This window comes from Podarcis bocagei, assembly GCF_964188305.1.
Source record: "Podarcis bocagei genome assembly, chromosome: 3".
Taxonomy (NCBI): Eukaryota; Metazoa; Chordata; class Lepidosauria; order Squamata; family Lacertidae; genus Podarcis; species Podarcis bocagei.
Genome location: NC_138127.1, coordinates 39,423,899 through 39,441,356, shown reverse-complemented (window position 1 = coordinate 39,441,356; position 17,458 = coordinate 39,423,899).

Below are 17,458 nucleotides of genomic sequence, written 5' to 3'. Positions count from 1 at the left end.
TATTCCTCTGTTCTAAATTGACTCCTCTCAAAACTACATCTCTGTGCTGGAAAAAAAGATGTTTGGCTTCTTTAGCATGTGTTTGCATATAACATGCAATAGCATCAGAAAAGATATGCTTTCTCCCCATTGCTGACTGACAGGAGCCCCATCCCTAATCTAGATGCCTTTTGTGCAATATATTTCTGTGTATTGGAGTCCTGACCATGTGTACTATTTATTTTAGAAAATAGTTCATCTGTATTTCAGTTTTTTGGGTTTGTTCTCTTTGCCTCTAGAGATGTCATCACCATATTCTGCATGAGGGTTCTGTTGACATTTGGATGCCAGTAGCCATTTTGAATCAAGGTGGTGGAATGAAACACCACCACTTTGGTGTGACTTTGCCTATTGTTTGGCATAGGTTCAGTTGCCTCTCAAAAGATAAGGGCAAACTTAGCACAAAGATTCGTAAAGTGGTAGTGGTGGACTTGGTCACCGTTTGGATATTGGGTGCCATTTTCAATCAAGATGGTGGAATGAAACATCTCCATTTAAAAATCATGTGGGAGGAGGTTTCCTCAAAATTCCTGGGCAGCGCCAGGGACTCCCCACAACTTCGCATTAAAAACAATGCAATAAAACAGTCTTCCCTGTGACTGAACATTTCTTCAGTTTCACCCAAATTTAAGGAACTTTGATGTCAGACAAACTTAAATATCTCACAAAAGGACTGTATGAAAAGTTAACATTATTTCACACTTAAAATATAGGTACAGTTTGTTTACTGTGTAGTAAATTTGGTCAAACACACAAACGCTTTCCCTTGTGATTCCCACAGCCAATTCAGTGAGCCCCATAAACCTCAAACCCCAATTTGTAAGACTCACAGATTGAGAATTGTTGGCAAAGAATATAAATATAGTTGTCAGAGATTTAGAATCTGGATTAATAAACATTGGACCCCCAAACATTTTAAATCCATTTTTTTAAAAAAACTGAGAAGCACATACACTGAAAGAGAGGGAGAAAGATTTTCTCTAAGATGTGAACGTATTGTTTTTAATATTTATTTTAATATGAAATATGTATTCATTCATCACAGAGGTTATGGGGAAGCAGTGCATCTTATCAACCATCCTGATGATAAATGAGAATATCCTTTTCTTAGCAGCACAATAAATATTTCATAAATCCACTTGAATCGCAAAGAAAAAATATATTATTTGCTTACCCAGCACTCCAAATTTGAAAACAAGAGCTGTCAACAACATTGCCATTCTCTTAGAATCTCACACATAATCCCATTGCATCATCTGGGTCCTTGTATATAGGCAAGTGCATTTTTGAGAATCATTCATATTTATACAGAATAATTTACCTGGGCTGATTTAAATATTTTATAAGTATGTGTCTTAGAGAACAGGGAGCTTCATCTAGTAATTTGGTTTAAGGTTAAGTTGATCCAGGAAGGTTAAGTTGCTCCAGCTAAAACTGCTTCCACATTCATTCATTCCTTGTTCCTTTCCTAGTCTGAACTCCTATCCATCTCTCAACAGAGGAGAACATGTTATTCCCACACAGTGGATTATATCCAACTAAGCCATACTATGAGCAGGACCATTAAAATCAATGGACAGGTTAATTATATTGATTGATTTCCGTGGATCTCCTTTGAGCATGACTTAAGCTGCACTCAGATGTGGAGTTACTTTTGTTGTTTATAATGCTAGTGCTTCTGTTACAATTCCTCCCATCCCTTTTAAACTGCAGTACTGTTGTATTATGGAACTCTGACCTTTTGGTTGCTAAATCACCATGTTGCACTAAATTTTAACTGATGGGAAAGAACAGTATGCCAGGATTTTGCCCCAAACTCCATCTCATGGAATTGCAATGCACAACTCTTGCAACTTTCTGAGTCCACGGGCTTGTGAACTTTTTTAAAGGTACAGTTAACAGGGAAATGAGTGCTAAACTTCTACCAGCTTTCCAGAAGTAGCTTTCAGGTCAATATGGAAATTATCTGGTAAGGAAACACCAGGAAAATAGAATAAAGTACTGCCTGAAGGCAGCCTTAGTTGGATTTACTGCACAATCTCTGTTGGACCTCATATAAAAATACAGAAGACTCCCAAGAATAGACTTTCCTTCTATTGTATGAATTATCATGCTATGTCACGTTGCTGGGAACCTCTAGAACCCTCATAGAACATATTGAGTTAGCTCACCAAATCAGAAGCATTTTCTTGTGTGTGCTTATGTACTCACTGTATGAAAACAACCTTCAGATTGCTTTCTCTGATGACAGTTAATGACAGAGTATTTGAGTGCTTTCTCTGATGACAGTTAATGACAGAGTATCTTTGTGTGCTGTTTTGCTTTCTGCCTTAATCTCTTGTTTTGGCCTTATTCCAGGTTGTCACAATTTAATTCCTAAGACTTGTCACTTTTCTTGCTCATTTTCTTCTGCTCTATGGACACAAACAACTTGCTTTATGTTCCAAAAGGGCTTTGCATCTCCCCTGCCCTTCTCCACCACAAAATGAGACACTTGGGGAAGTTGGGAGAATTTTAAAAAATAGTTTGCATCAGGAAGAAACTGCTGTTTAAGAAAGAATGAAAAATAAGTGTGTGCAACAGCCTTTGGGCATGCCTAAAGGAACTTCCTGGATTGTGGGATATATATATAGATATAGACACAGAGGCTTACACACCAATCAAAATGGCACTGTAGCCCAGTGAAGAAGAAGGATAATGTGAGTACAAAAATATAAAAATCGGTATTCTTATTGTGATTTGGTTTCTTACTGAAAAGTAGCAAAAGGCAAATGATAATTATATAAACACAATGCATTCTGAAGGAAGCTCTTCATCATGATATGTAGAAAATGTATGATCCTTTGTTGAAAAATGCACAAAACCTAGAAATGAAATAAACAGTTATATTCTGAAGAACATTTCCTAAACACATACAGAACATTGCATGCAAGACAATTATTATTATTATTACCAAAAAAACCCACACCCCACTTCTGGACATAATGACTCCTGGAATAAATAAATATGCATCAACTTGTAAACAATAAGTATCTAAAGCTTCAATCTGTTGAACATTGTGTGGACAGAAAAATAAGCAATAGCCATAGCATAAAGAAAATGTTATTATCCAGTGGAGGTAGAACATAGTGATCAGAGGCTATTCCTTTATTGCCCATGAATCTGCCTAATCCAATTTTAAAGCCATCTGTGGGAAACCACTCAAACTCTAGGCATGAGACAAGTGGAAGTGGCCTGAGCTACAAGTTGATAGCCATTCCTACACCTTGTGGTAGTTAATCCTGTAGTTCAACTATGCATCATGCGAGTAGTTCTTCCTGTTCTCTGACCCGACAATTTGCCAGGAACAAACATCATTTTGTACCTCCCCTCTCAGAACTGCTCCATGCAGTGATCATTCTGCCTGGCTGTTACGTAACTGCAGCAAACAGTATGAAAAAGTTCGTTCCTGAATGTGCTTGTTCTGCTTCCCATGACTTTTGTATCACGTCACTTTGATTGCGAGCCATTCTTTTTAACTGTAAACCATCTTGAGTACTTGGGCAAAAAGAAAGCATATAAATATGGTAAATAAGCCATCTTTATACAAGCAATCCAGGCTTTTAGGAGGTCGTCACATCTTGGTATAGTGGATTTCAAAAGGTAATTCGATATTATGTGAAGTCAAAGTTCCTGCCAATAAATTTCATTAGGTGACTTGAAAATCTAGTATTATGAAAGAGAGGGAAAATGCTTCTCCACTTTAAACCCATCATTCTCAATGTAATGCTCCCCACAACAACATAAAGTTCTGAATGCTATTGTCTTTCCTCATAAGGATAGTGGTCTGATCCCCTTATCATTGTAAAGGACAATTGCAGAAATGTCAGCTTTCAGCTAATTTTGTGTATACGGCTCACACAGACTGGACTGAACAAGAAAATCTTGTGACACGAGCAGTTTCAATTTGGTCGACCCCATTTCCTTAGATTATGCAACATTGAACCCAACTTTTGTATCCAGTATGTATACACTTGGCTACATTTGAAGAAAAAACCAAAGCAAAACAAACCTTCCATCCTTGTCCATGCATGCAAACAGCAATTACATTCTCAGAATAAGCACTCTGGTTGCCTCCCTCAGCTCCTAGGAGCAGCTTCTGGTTGCTGAACATTTTTCAAAACTATGACTGCTTTGCTGAGGAGCTTTGTGCCAACCAAGAATCCAGCATTAATAATCTTTCCTCCCATTTCATCTGTAGCTGTAATTCTTTCCCAGGCAGCTGGGAGTGCTTATGGATTTGGCTATAAATGGCACAATCCGCAATCCACAAACTACGCTGAAATAAATAGAGGTTTTGCAAGAGCAGTTTATGGCGGCTTGCAATCTCTACAGCAGGTGCAGGGCTACAGTTCAGAGCCAAGTCTGTGTCACACGAGAGACTTGGAGGTCACTACTGGTGCCTGCACAGTATTTAGTTGAATATTGGGCTGGTTTAATGGTGCCCCAACTGTACTCAAGGGTGAAATAAGAAATGCTTCTTTGTGGTGGTAGCTCTACTCTTTATATTGCTTAGGGGATAGTGGCCCAATGCATTTCCTTTCACAAAAGGAACCGTTGTTTTCCTGCCCAAAGCACATTGTGATTAAGATGCACCTTCATTCAGCAATCTTCAACACATTTATTGGAAATATGTTCCAACCAACCAAGGAGACTTACAATTTTTAAAACATCGCAGCTGTACACCATGACTAGTTCAGGTGTCACCAGTCATCACTGGCATAGTATGGCCTTGCACTCCACAAACATCCGCACAGGATCTTGGAATTCTGGAAACTTGGAGAACTTCAGTGGTTTCCTATTCTCTTCATGTACTGTTTACAGTTTGTCTGGTTCATTTGGGCAAATGGGCACTGCCCCACCAACCCTAGCCTGCCTTCACACTTGCAATGAGTCCATGGGGGGGTTCCTGGCTCTCAGTTTCCTCCTTCTTAGTCACGTGGCAGACCCCTTGGGTCTCAAATTTCAATGAAGCCCTGTATGAAGCCAATATCTGGCACCTCCGCCTCCATTGCCTTCCATTCTACATCTTAGTTCCGCCCCCCCCCCCTTTGGTGCCTGCAAGGCTCTGCCTCCAGTGTGACCAAATCGGTCATCCTCCTCTAAATCCAGTGCTGCTTAGTTTCACTGCAGAACTTAGCGGGGAGAATGATTTTCCTGAACAGCAATCCAGTCTTGCATCTTTGGGTAGCTAGCACAGGATACAATGCCATTATTTTAACAGTGCAGGGGGGCACGGTAGAGGCAAGAGGAAATACTGCACGGCCAATGAGAAAATATTAATCTTGAAAAACACATTGGGAGAGAGAGAAACTGGAAGTCAGGATCCAGTTACCCAACAGTGGTTTTCAGTACAATTTCTCCTTCTATTTGAAAGAATATTAGGGTCCTATCCTATGCAGCACCCCCCTTGCACAAATGAACTCCCCTCCTCTCTCCTCACATGTCCCCTGTTCTGCTCTGCTGCTGAGGCAAAACCCAGAACAGATTTTGGTGTGTATGAGGATACAGCAGGAGAGGGAGAGGGAGTTATGTTGTGCAATTGGAAGTCCTATTCATTGTTGAATACAGCCCACAAGTGTTCCTTGCTACTTCAAACTCACAGGGAGTGGAGACTACGAAAGCAGAAAATGAAATGAATCTTGCTGGCTATCTTGCACAGATTTAGAATGATAGCAAGCCGACCACTTTGAATCCTTAGCTCTGAGCTTGGCAGATGGCCAATTGGCTCTGGTGTTGGCTATAGAGTGCATGGAGAATCAGGAGGATGATAGAATATACAAAGAACGGTCATCCTTGACCATTGGCTGGAGTTGATAGGAGTTGTTGGCTGTGTCTATCTCAGAGCTACATATGCCCTATGACAGCTCCAATAGGCACAAAACATTTCCCTCCCCAGGCTTTATCTTTTCATGGTTTGGCAGCTAGCTATGAAGATGAAATTCTGACTGTCTAAAATTTTAGCTGGTTGGTCCATGGCATTGGTAGCCCATGGTATGCCTGTTGAGCTACTAGCAAATGAAGGTGCATGTGAAGTGTGGGATCAGATGGATATTGTCTTACACATGTCTTGTACCTGCCAGCCTTCAAAATTGCCACCAGTGCACCTCAGCAGCTATGAGATGGATTGCATTACTCAGAATTGCCTTACTACCCTTGTTAGAGGAGGCCTCTTCTTGTGTTCAGTTAGATACAAAACCATCAACTTTGAATTTGTCTGGGGCTGCCAAGCAAGTGAAGAGTTGAGGAGCAATAAATGTGCTGGCAACATTATCAGACCAGCAGATGACTTGCTCAGCTTTTGAATATGCAATAAGGGAGACAGGAAATGAATGTGATTTCTATTCATGACTCAAAAGAATCTCATAAAGCTCAGGCCAGTAAGTTAACTACCATATAGCTTTCAGTAAATACCACAATCAAAAAATTGTCAAAGCAGGTTAAGAACTTTTAGAAAGTAATTTTACCATAGGGTTGTTGTTTTTTAATCGTCTCAAGGTCTGTAAAAAGTGATACTTTTCTACTTGACTCACTTAAGGGGATCACATAAAATGTTCACTTTTATGCCAGGTCTCTCTGGAGTAATGCTAGGTAAATATTCAATGACTTGTTTCTAAATTTACAGCATTAGACTGCATATTTCAGAGACTATATTCTTCATTGCTCACTGCCAAGCATTTCTTTAATTGTGGATAAACCATGTTTTTACAGAAAAATCAACAGGTTTTAGCCAGGAAGTAGGTAACATATATTTGCTCATTTAATATGTTCCTAAATATTAGGAACAACCATATAAAGAAAGTGGGGAGTGAAAGTGTTCTTAAATTGTTCTTGTCCGTTTCCTCTGTTGTACGATGAGGAAGACAGTGAAAGAGACAGGAAGTTGGTCTAACTCAAGTGAAGCTCTTCTGTTGTTGGATTCTTAAAGCTGAAATGTGTTTATAAGGTCTCTTTGAGTATCACTGTGATAGAAAAGCAAGTATAAAGACCAAATAAAATCTTATCTAATTACCAGGCCATCCAGTGTTACCCATGCTTGGTAAGATCCAAAGACAGACAGAAAGAACTGCTTAAAAACAAACAAACTGCTGCATCAATGGCCACTGCCACCACTAAATTCTCACATGGATTTGGGATTACAATGTGTGTGTGTGTGTGTGTGTGTGTGTGTGTGTGTAGTGTAGTGTAGTGTAGTGTATATATACAGTATATGTGTGTGTGTGTATATATATATATATTCTTTAATATCAACAAAATTTAAATTAGTCATGACTTCCTTGTCCTTTCGATTTCAAATGGGGCTCAAAATTATGTGTCAGACCCCCTCTGCAACCCAAAATATGCAAGCAATTGTTTCCATTCTACTGATAGCATCCTTTGTAGCCTTCTTCTCCTGGACGGTGCTTATCCAGGCTAATTCACCAAGGTAGACTATGAAGAGGTGTCCAGCATGCTGATGGACATTGCAAATAAATGTTTCTTTAGCCAGGCAGATGCACTGGTGGCATGGTTCCCCCCATCGGGCTCCTGGCTACTCCCCACTCTGATAATGTGAACGCTCCCCTGCCACATGTTTTCAGCTTCACCACCTCTTGCCCCCTTAATCCATAACTCACAGGGTGTAGAGTGAGCAGCTTATTGAAGCATGCTGCAAGAAGTCTCCTTGTTGACCTGACTGTCAATCAGTTAATCAGCATGGCTGTTGAAAACACTCACTTTGGTAGGCAGGGCAGAATGAGGTCGGGGATGAATGTTACTACTTTCAGCGTACAAAGCTACGGAACAGCATGAGATATTGATGCAAGGCAGACTATCAAAGGTGCAGAGAAGATTGCAGCACAAAAATATTCAAGATACAAAATGGGTGTTTTACGCTACATCCTCCATATGGGGAGAGATTTACATGGATGAGATAACGGTGTCAGATGAAAGGATTTAGATCTGGGAGACAGATGGACTTAGCTACATTGGCAAAGAAAAAGTGCTTGATATGTGTGGTTTATGGATTCTAGCACTGTGATGCCAGATGGCGCTGTCGAGTTCTGTTTTTGCTAACCCAATTTCTCATACAAAGTCTGCAACAAGTTTAACTGAAACACTTCTTTGATGTGTCTAGACCAGGTACCCCAAAACTTGGCCCTCCAGCTGTTTTGGAACTACAACTCCCATCATCCCTAGCTAACAGGACCAGTGGTCAGGGATGATGGGAATTGTAGTCCCAAAACCTCTGGAGGGCTGAGTTTGGGGATGCCTGGTCTAGACCCAGCCAGACATTTGGATCTGGGGGGGAAATTCAAGCTAGTTCTCCAGAAGAAACATGGAACTCAATGGATAATAATGCACATGAACGGGTGATTTAATTCCCTCCTTCAGGCTCAGGGCTGCTTAGCCCTAATCACCGAAACAAACTTTTCTTTCTAGTCCTACCTGAAGATGCTGAGGGCTGCACTTGGGAACACCTACATGCAAAGCAGATGCTCTACTCCTGAGCTACAGCCCTTTCCCAGATTAAGCCAATCACAAGAAGCTATTTTACATGGAGTCAGATCATTGGTTCATCCAGCTCAACATTGTCTGCACTGGCGGGCTGCGACTTTTCATGATTTCAGACCAGGAAACTTTCCCAATCTTAGATTCCAGGGATAGACTCTGAGACCCTTTGCATACAAAACAGAAGCCTTACCACTCTGCTACAGGACTCCCACAATCTCATACTTATATACTAGGGGCTTGTTCATCACTAGGTATAACCCATGCAAGCTAAGAAGACCCAGAATGCTCAGGTCTCATTTTGGTCCATTGATGCTAACTGTCTCTATCTCACCCTTTGACGCTGCTGTGTGAGTAAGTGGCAAGTCTTGTATGTAACCAATACTTCATATCCAACCTGACTTCTTTGTATGATAGCCTTTCCGAGAATTTTGTGAGGATCCTGCCAATTTTTAGAGGAGTGCTAGACGGAACAGGAATGCATATTTAGCACCTTTTTTTGGTTCAAATGCATCTCCCAAACAGCAAACATAACTTTGGCAGAGACCACGCTGCCATTTAAATTTTTCGTCTCAGTCAAGTTAGGGAACAGCGAGAGCGAAGGGCTGTCCCTTGTGCTTTTCAAAACACCTTGGCAAAGGCTGTCTAGAGCTGCTGTATTTTCAAGTTGCTTTGAATTGGTAAAAGACAGCTTGTTTAACATTTGGAGGAATGAAATAGCACCATAAAGAGCTTTCCCAAGCTGTTTTCATCTTTGCCAGCTTGCAGTATCCTCATGTATTTTTGGCAAATAAGACTTTGCATCAGCTCTGCTGACAGCCCCTTGTGAATTTTAATATACCATCTCCATATTCATGTTAGGGCTCTCTCCTGGCTCTTTTTTTTATTTAAAAAATACAGTAAAGTGTAGAGCTGTACCAAAACATATCTTTGAGTTGTAGATAAATGCTAGATAACTGCGTCTGTAATTATAGTAATACTGCTACATAATCAACTGCTTAATGAAATTTAGTTTAAAGATTCATTTCCAAAATTGAAATTTCCATAAATACAAATAAAAGTGTCATTCACTTAGATAATTATTCTTCACTGGTGTCTTAGGACATGACCTTGAAGATTACACACACACACACACACACACACACACACACACACACACACAGTGTGGTATCTTGGTTATCAAACTTAATCCGTTCCAGAAGTCCATTCCAAAACCAAAGCGTTCCAAAACTAAGGTGCACTTTCCCCTAGAAAGTAATGCAAAATGGATTAATCCATTACAGACTTTTAAAAACAACCCCTAAAACAGCAATTTAACATGAATTTTACTCTCTAATGAGACCATTGATCCATAAAGTGAAAGCAATAATCAATGTACTGTACTATAAAATAAATAAGACAGTATTGTAGATGATAAAAATTAAAATTATTATTTTTCCTTACCCTGCGACGGTGGCATAACGGGGGTGGCTATCTCTGCTTGAACATATGTTCTCCAGAGCCGGCCCATCCCCCCCTCCACACTGGATAACCCTGATGTTCCCTAGGTCCCCGGCTGAGGACTGGGGAGGGATAACGCCCAATGCCTGAGCCAAGGTCTACCCACATCTGAAATAAAGTTGTGGCCAATTTAATCCCATAGCACGTTGTCTTGAGTTGTTATTCCACATGACGGAGGGGCCGCTCGGGGTCTGGGGGACACCGCGTGTCCATGCAAAGAGAATATAGCCCCATCTGATTCATCCATTGGCATCTTTGACCATCACCTATTGCCTGTAAATAGGAGGGTGTGTGTCCCACCCCACCCCTCCTAAAGACATAAAGGAACTAATTACCCAAAAGGCCAGTGGTAGAGGAGCTGAAAAAGCTATATACTGTTTTCAGTCTTCTGGAATTGCTAAAAGGATAAGTTAGATCTCTGGGATAACCACTGGTAATGCTAGATGTATGGGTTTGAAAAAATGCACCCCACTGTGGCCATGAACTGGCTCCTCTTTATGAATATAATGGACTAAATTGTTTTATTAACTTCAAAAGTAGATACCTGAATGTATTTCCCCCTCCTTGCTTCCAGGCATTTGCATGTCCTGGTTTTCAGCAATCCTATTTTCCATTGATTTCGGTAAGGCTGATATTGAGCTCGAGTCGGGGGGGGGGGGGAGGCTGCTTTTACTTTTGAGTCTAAATATGGATTTTCGGTCCCACAAGCTTAGGAGCTCAGGTTTAAACACTTTGACCTAAATAAAAGAATTATAAAGAAAGCACACCTTTGGAAAAAAGATTTTCTAAAGCAAAGATTAATCTTACCTTGAGAGTTTGAATACCAGCTGCATTGATCCCATGTATTCTTAGAACATTTGAAAGTCAGCCTTCCTCTGTGTTGCTCTGAACTTTATTATGTGTCCAACTTCATCAAGTCTTTATTAAAGAGATGTGGAATTTGAAAAGCAACCAAATAATTTTGGTTTCTCCTAAATTTCTCACCTTTCCAATAATAAATTTAGTTTCCCAGATTTTTGCAGCAATTTGTGATTTTTAAAAAAATCCAGGAATCTTGTACTGTAAATTTTTAACAAACACATTTTGGAAAGTATTTTTGTCTCATATTCAGGTTTTTGCAAGCATTTCCCCATAATATTTGTGTGGGTTTTTTTCATGGAAATACAGACTTTTAGGCATACTTTCCCCTAACTTGTGCATTTTTGTACATATTGATTGGTTTGAGGATTGAAAAAATGTGGAAAAGAACAAAGTTTGAAAAAGAGCTGTGCTTCAGTTCATGTAATACTTCCAGAAAGGAAAGTAAGGTAGCTTCACATTAAAATGAAAATAAAATTGTATTTCTTTGCTGCCTCACCCCCAATGTCCATCACCCTTATATGAAGTACAGTGGTACCTCGGGTTAATAACTGTATTTGAATATTGTTTAGCATCCCCAGCTTCTTTTGTGGTATGATGGTTCTTGTGTGACAAGCAGATAAACAGTAGCAGAAACTTCTGTCATCACAGCATCTTGATGATGGGATCACCTTAAACCTGCTGAACCCCTGCAACTCGTGCAGCTGTTGAAGGCATAGGAAAAAACAGTTCCAGGGGAAAAAGCATCATCAGCATCTTAGAAAAAGTGGCATCAGTATTTACAACCATAATGTATCTCCAGTGTGGTGAAAGAGACTACAATGGTAGATTTTCCATACTGAAACTCTATATAGTATTGTAGGTCATGAGAAGAAGAGTTACATCAGGGGAGTCTAACCTTTTTGGGCCTGGGGGCATATTTGGGAATTTAAGAAACAGTTGGAGAGACCACAGAATATTTAAGGGTACTTCACAGATATAAAAACCCCAATGACCTCCACCCCACTAAAATGAGGCAAAACACCAACAGACACCAAAAGAAATAAAACAGACAAAAACCAGGCAACCCCCAACCAAACATTAACACCCCCCCAAAAAAAAAATCCCCAAGAGACCTGATTTTTTTTTTAATGTGAGGGGCAGGGGGATTTGGCTGCACAGCAAGGAGGGTGTCTGAGGCTGCCTTGGTGCCCACAGATGCCACCCTGAAGAAACCAGAGTTAACATATTATCAAGTAATTTCCAGCCCACTGTGTTGTGAGTGCGAAATCTATTTTTCATTATTCATGAATTTTGTTTTTTATTTCAATGCAGTGATTAGGTCTGGCTGTTAGCGCTTTGAAAGAGTTCATCCTTGAAACTGATCCTCAAAATACTTTGTGCCATAAGTCCCAACAAATGTGGAGAGGAAAAGCTGTGCTGGAGAGGAACCCTTGTGCCTGCCTGCGGCAAAGCAGGGCTGAAGTGATAAATTCTGTAATAATGGCCATCTATGGTAAACATCCATGTGTTACAGGCTCAAGGTTTATGAATAATGACTTCATTTTGAAATAATTAGAATCTAGTGCCATTAACAGCAGGATACGTGGATAATTATATTTTTGAATGAAATGTCTGGCACGAGGCCTTTTGTGTTTGTGTGACAATTAGGTTATATGATAAATGTTATAAACTACAATATCTAATATAAATACAGAAGGAAAAAATTAACAATATCAATCATGACTGACACTATGGAAATAAGGCAATATTGACAGACATGGGTAAAGGCCATATCATGTAAGATTTTCCACCACATTTTCCCTGCTTCAATAGCCAAAAATCTACATCTTTCTAACAGCATGTCTCTGTCCTTAAATAGCCACCAACGGATGTAAAAGTGTCAAATAATTTATCTTTTGCGGTGATTAATACTCATGATACTGACCTCTATTCAATGAAGAGTGGGTCAGAAATTAGCAAGAATTGTTTTTGCAAGAACCAGAGAATAGTAGTGACTCCTTTCCCCCTCTGCCCTTGTGAAATACACAAGCAGTCATGCCACTTTTTCAGTTGTGTGTGTGTGTTTGACAAGTCTTAACTATTGTGTTAACATCTATCCCAACCATCTTTTTATTTCTCTGAACACATATTTAATAATTCTATGTCACTCAAAACAAGCAGCCTAGATCATGTTTTAAAACAACACTTCAAACTGCTGGGGTGCACACAATTACTTATTTCATTGCTCACCATGGCAATCAAATCTCTGCATATAGAAATATAGAGTGTCGGTGAAATGACTAGACTGGAACCGTTATGCCTTACATCTAATTTTCAATATTCTGAGATGCTCCAGCTATGGTGTTTTTTTAAAAAATTGGACGCTCCATGAAAAATTAACCCAATTATCTGTACTTGTAGAGTAGGCCTAAAACAGCTCAGACTGAGCTTTTTTGGAACAATAGCTGGTAAATGACAGGGCTGGGCCATGCAGATTAATCAGAAACCATGGGACAAGCCATGGGGCAAATTTGAAGATGACACCAAACTGGGAGGGCTAGCAAATGTCTCAGAAGACAAAATTGGAATTCAAGGTGACCTTAACAGATTGGAGAATTGGGTCCAAACTAACACAATAAATTCCAATAAGGTCAAATGTAAGGTTCTGCACTTAGGCAGAAACAATCAGCTGCACAAATATAAGATAGAGGACACCTGGCTTGCCAGTAGTACATGTGAAAAATTCTACCACACAGTTCAGTGGTAGAACATGTGTTTTGCAAGCGGAATGTCCCAGGCCCAGTCTAGTCTCCAGCATCTCCTGGCAAGTCTGAAACCCTGGAGGACCATTGCCAGTCAGTATAGACAATACTGGCTAGATAGACCAAAGGATTGATTAAATATAAGGTAGTTGTTGGTGTTCCTGCACCACACCTGGCCGGAAGGATTCAATAGGTAGCCTGGGTGAGCATAGTAAGTCCAAGGCCTGAAAGTACTTCACTGAAAAAGGCTTCCACCTGCAATTTATATATTTATTGAAATTAAAAAATATATATATATACGCATTTACTCAAACCCTTGGAAGCATCTCCTGCAAGCATCCTGGAGCTTCTGGAGCTGACATGCTGAGGCTCCGGGTAGCTCTCACAAGATAACAAGGGCTGTCTGAGTTCCCGTGAGATCTTACAGGAGCACCCCAGATCCAGCGTGAAGAGAGGGCCTTGCTCCCCCAGCTTAAAAGCTCTTTTTGCACTGCATTTTCCTAGCGCAAAAGGAGCTTCTACACGTTGCTTGCATTTAACCTGCAGGATTTTACCCAGTGGCCTTCAGCTGTGTATTTTTGAAATCACACAAGTTAAACGTGTCTAAGATGTGATTGTACTGTACATTAAAAAAAAAAATCCTTTGGAATGTATGACTACAAATCAACACTTGACTTTAAAAAAATCAGTACAGTGATTCAGCTTGCGGGGGAACTGCACACAGATCCAGGAACTCCTGACAGGAATACAAGAGGCATTATCCAACTCACTGTGCATTTTTATGAGCTGTTTTGTCATTGTAGAATTCAATTTTATAAAGCTTTTGTGGTGTCAATGCAGCCGTATAGAACAAGAAAGATAAGCACTAGGCGCTTGTGAAATTTTTCACACAGATAAACACAGTTGTAGAATGTATATTGCATTTGATAGCATAATTTAAAATCTTCAGGGATAAAACAGTGGTAAATAGCAGTGGTATCATTACAAGAATCATTATCTTTCCTCCTGCCCATCATGAACATAGCCTTTCATTTTAATTTCTCTACATAGAGCATCTGTAGCATTTAATACTCTCCATAGCCCAATCAAGACTTCACTGCTGAAACTTCATTAGACTGCAATTCTATACATATGCTTACCTAGGAGTAAGTCTCATTTAACTCAATAGGACTTACTTCTGAGTAGACGTGTGGAATTATGCTGTTAATGTTCAAACGTTTGACCAGCTCCTCCCAGTTTAGCTGGGGAAGGCAGGATAAATCAGTTGCTCTCTGGATACCACAGAACTCAAAGCATCATGAAAACAAATTACAAAATAGATGATGTGGACTTCTATAAATTAATTAATTAATTAATTAATTAAAAACAGTACAGAAATGGCAAGGAATAGTATTTACATATGGACAGCTGGCAGGTTATAAAGTTAATCAATCTAAATAATTTCTTCTGAGAAAAATGTATGTGTGTATAATATATCTATCTTTCTATCTACCACACACAAACATACACACAGAGCAAAAATTAAGGAAGTAATTAAATGAACTATATATGGCAAATGTGGAGATGCAATGATGAAAAGCATCCTATAAATTTGCTAAAAAGCAGTAGTTGATCTGGACAAAAAATAATATAGATCCACTGATAAAAAAGTATGAAACAAAACTTGGGGAAATGGTCCAAATTAAAAGTCTTCCTAACTAAGATTTATGTTGGCCAGGTAGCTAGCCAGGTGATTCATATAAAAGTGAATATATTAGAAAGAAAGAAAGAAAGAAAGAAAGAAAGAAAGAAAGAAAGAAAGAAAGAAAGAAAGAAAGTTTTTTTTCTTTTCAAAATAACGTATGTCTTTTTTTCCAAAAGATAACATTTCTGCCAAAAAATGAATGTCACATCAATGAATTCTGAATAATTTTATTTTAAATTATAATATAACATTAATATAAGCAATATCTTCTATGCAGCAAAGGCCATTTGACTAGCAGGCAGTGTGGTGGGGCAGCACCATAGACCTGCCCTTCCTAATGCACCAGCAGCCATACTGCTTACCTGGATGGCGTTGGGATGGGGCAAGGTAGACAGACTTGTGGGACTGTCAGGTTGGCTCTGCTTGATCTCAGACAGCTCCAAACTTATCTCTACCTTGCCCTGCCTCAACCCTATCCAGGTAAGATGCAGTAATGTCAGTGTCTGGAGGGTGTCATCACCACACTGTTCCCCCCACCTTTAATGGTGGCTAGTGGTTAGCAGGGAGCTCACCCCGCTGCCCAGCTCCTGCCCACCTAGCAGTTCGAAAGCACCCTTAAGTGCAAGTAGATAAATAGGTACCGCTTTCTAGCGGGAAGGTAAATGGCGTTTCCGTGGGCTGTGCTGGTGCTGGCTCGCCAGAGCAGCTTCGTCACGCTGGCCACGTGACCCGGAAGTGTCCTCGGACAGCGCTGGCCCTCGGCCTCTTAAGTGAGATGGGCGCACAACCCTAGAGTCGGACACGACTGGCCCGTACGGGCAGGGGTACCTTTACCTTTACCTTTAGTGGTTAGCAGCAGTATAATGCAGCAATTCATGTGGGCAAAGTGTCCATGGTGGAAAATAAAATGTACCCATTTAGCCAAAATATATTCTTATAGCATTAAGGTATTGGATTAAATGGGCGGGGGGGGGCATGGAATCATAGCACATTGACAAAGTTCCAGCATGAAACTTCGTATCAAATATATGGAAAATGTAGTAACAACTCCAATCTAATCAATTGCTTCTGTAATACATAATCCATAAAAAATTACATTTTCTCCTGACCAGGGAAGTAAGCAATTTTAACAGATGGGGTTTGTTTTTTAAAATATCTTCACTGAAATGCGATTTGTGACCTATGGAGAACTAAGATGGAAAATAAAAGAGCATAGCCAATATTTACAGTTAGAGATCTAGCAACAAAAACACGAAGAGCCTGATGTGAGAAGAGAGTTGACTGAGACTGAATTGCTATTGGCAAATTTTGAATACATAAAAGGCCTCATCAAATTCCGTAAAAATTAAAATGTTGCCTTGAGGTAAGTATTGAACAAATGGGAAAGAGATTTTAAAAGAAAACCATAAGAACATCTCAACAGAAATGCTTCTGCACAGTAGGAGCAATGATTTCATTAAACACTGCAGTAAAAGATAATGTCTTCAAAATAATGTCTCAATGGTATTACACTCCTGAGAAAATTGTTGAAGATAGATAGTAATGCTACCAGAGCATCCTGGATGTGTAAATGAAAGGAAGAATTTTAATTTTTGTGCATTGAATGCTATTATAAAGATATGCATTTGCATTGGTTGCTATTATAAAGATATACATTTGGGTTAGTGTGTCTTGCTGTTAACCAGGAGGTTGGTTTTAGGGGCTAACCTCCCCTCTGTTGAATTACAGATTTGGCGTAGGTTTTGGTGTCCTGGTTTTTACTGTTTGAAATATGGCAACCCTATATTGACTCAGATCCTATGATAAGTTAACATAGAAGTCCCTACTCCTCACACCTCTCCCTTAAAGTCTCTTCAGAGAGGAATCACGTGAAATTGAGTGGACATGAGTTGGAATGATTTCAACACACCCACAAACCCCAGCAGCCTTCAAGCCTGAACAATCCCATATTGTTTCAATAAGGCCCCACAAAAACTTCCACTCAGACTTTCGCTCTCCTCCTTGCACTGGCCCCACCTTCTGCCTGCACAGTTTTGAGGATGATGATGATGATCTCAAATACGTGAAAAAAGTGTCGCGTTTGAAGTTCAAAAAGGACAGGGGA